At 34.9% G+C, this 2,742-nt stretch overlaps 1 non-coding gene across 1 annotated transcript; it reads right to left on the bottom strand.

Annotated features, from left to right (window-relative positions):
- Positions 1-2,670: 2,670 nt before the first annotated feature.
- Positions 2,671-2,742, bottom strand: Trnaq-cug (transfer RNA glutamine (anticodon CUG)). Its single transcript has one exon. It is a non-coding gene; the product is annotated as a tRNA-Gln (tRNA).

Here is a 2,742-nt window from a genome sequence, read left to right as displayed (position 1 = left end):
TATTTCTCAAGATTTAGAAAATATTTAGTATTTCTATCGCTTTCAATTGCCCATTTGGCCTTAGATCTCAATATAGCACCCCGACAAAAATCAGTTTCATAGTCACTTAGCTGATGTTTTAGTTCTTCATATTTGTTAATGTCATATGGTTCTTTATTTGCGACTTTTTCTGAAAATGATTTTAATTTATTTTGCAATGTAAAGTATTCTTGTAATCTTTCCTTATTTCTTCTTGTACAGTATACTTGGGAAAATTTTTTAATTTTGTATTTTACATTATCCCACCAAATGAGTGGTTCACTGAAATACATTTCGTCAGTTTTTCCCTCGGTAAGAATTGATTTCACTCTTTGTACATATTTTTCCTCAAAAAGAACATTGTTATTTAATATCCATAATCCGGGCCCTGTTTCCACTTTGCAGGTATTTAGTTTAAGGTATACAAAAGAATGATCACTAAAGGATGTATCTGCATAATAAATATTTTGCACATTGGAGTGCAATTTTGAGGAAATCAAAAAATAATCTATTCTACTCTGCTTCATTTCGCCTAGTACAACTTGTTTTCTGGAGAAACTACGAGTACTAGGATTTCGTGATCTCCATAAATCGGTAATATTCCTATCATGAATAATTTTATAAAGTTCACGCACTGCTACATCATCAATATGTAAGGCTTTGTTATGTCGATCAATACCTGCTAAAGTTGTATTAAAATCACCAGCCAGGATAGTGCTATCACTAGTACTGTTATGTAAATATGTATTTAGCTTCATGAAAAAGTTAAACCTTTCCTTCACAACATTTGGAGCATAAATATTGATTAAATCAATCACTTTATCATCAATAGCTATTTTAAGATGTAAAATCCTACCCTTTTCAATCATTTCTTGTGTCACCTGATTTCTCAATTCTCTCACTACTAAAACAGCAACACCTGCCCTCCTATTGTCAGCATTACTATAAAATATGTCACCATTCCAAATCTCATTTTCTCTAATACTTTCAACAAACTCATCATCCCAAAAGGTTTCTTGCAATAATAAAATATGGCCTCTTTTCTCTTTAAATATTTCTAAAACAGACTTTAGTTTATTCAAATTACGCAAGCCATTTACATTTAGAGATACAATATTTAAAGCCATGATTATGATGAGTGTATTGAAAGTATTAAAAAATGTTGAGTGTTTGATCATTTCTTCATAGGTGTTCGTCGCATGCTATTCATCTTCATATTAGGTACTGGATTAAACCTTCTTCTCCTTTGTACTACTTTGAAATTTTCGATATTAGTACCGTTTTCTTGACATGTACGTGATTCGTTTGATCTTTCAACAACGTCTGCAGCCATCTTCCTGTCATCATCTGAATCTGTCCCCGATCCATCTCCAATTGTATGATTGTTGTTTACTTCCTCAGATTCTATTTCTACATTGGTCATATCAACTCCAATTCTTTCTTTTTCTTCCCCACTTTCTCCACTCTCATTATCTTTTTTTGCATTCTCAATTTCTTCTTTATCATCTTCGTCACTCTGTAACTCCAATATGTCTTCCCTCATATCATCATCAACTTGCGAATGAATGCCTGCAATGGCCTCTCTGTAACACATACATGTTTGCGCCTCTTTGTGGCATTTGTCGCATATCCTGCATGTACACATAAGAGGAAAACTTCCACAACTTTCACATCTTTGCCTTGTGCAATTTTTTGCTACATGGCCTTGCTCCCCACACTTGTAGCATACAAAATCAGGGCAGTCTTTTATAACATGTCCCGGATCAAGACATCTAGAACATACCTTAACTTGATTATTGTGTAATACTCTAAAGTATTGTTGACCATTGACAGTCTGAAATTTCAGACTGTAAGGCAAGGATTTTACCTGCTGTGGAAATTTACATTTGACATAACGAGTCCCATCAGCCACACTAGTTCCAGGATAATATCTGCGTTGAATGGGAGAAAGAAGTTCTACTCCGTATTCACCGAGCTTCATACTTATATCATCATCTGTGATGTATGCTGGTAAATGAAGAATTGACACAATAATAGTGTCTGAATATAAAAGAGTACAATCAAAGTGTTCACTTCCAATATCAATTCCACACAAGGTATTATATGCTACTTCCTTACTCGGTAGTGTGACCTCATACAAATTTGCACCTTTGGGCACAACTGCATAGACCGACATATCTCCGGTTAATTCTTCTACACTTCTAACAATATCACTTGCCTTTATTTTCTTCACATCCTTTACATCAATCACCACGGTACATTCTTTCCCAAAACGACGAGAAGCTCCTGTCTGTCGATCGATGTTACTCGACATGCCATTCTTATTGATAGCTATTCCACTGGTGTCATTAGAGTGTGAGTCAGCTCCTTGTGCTGCACGTGCAGCACGACCAGGCTTTGTATTCATTGTCACAGAAAATAATATTTTGTGTGGTGGATAAAGTTATCCACACACTCAAAATGTATCTCACTTATATATGAATGCGATCAAACAAATCTTATCAACGTACCTGTAACAAATTAAAACAGCAAAAATGTCTATTAAAGGAAAAAAACTTGAAAATTCACGGAGCGATCATCAAACGTGTTTTCCTTCTGATGTCATAACCGGAAGTCCCGAAAAGGTATTTTTAGGATTAAAAAGATAAACTTAGGTTCCACCGAGATTTGAACTCGGATTGCTGGATTCAGAGTCCAGAGTGCTAACCATTACACCATGGAACC

Source organism: Sinohyriopsis cumingii, chromosome 17 (assembly GCF_028554795.1).
Source record: "Sinohyriopsis cumingii isolate HCF-2022 chromosome 17, ASM2855479v2, whole genome shotgun sequence".
NCBI lineage: Eukaryota > Metazoa > Mollusca > Bivalvia > Unionida > Unionidae > Sinohyriopsis > Sinohyriopsis cumingii.
This window is presented reverse-complemented; position numbering and strand designations above follow the sequence as displayed.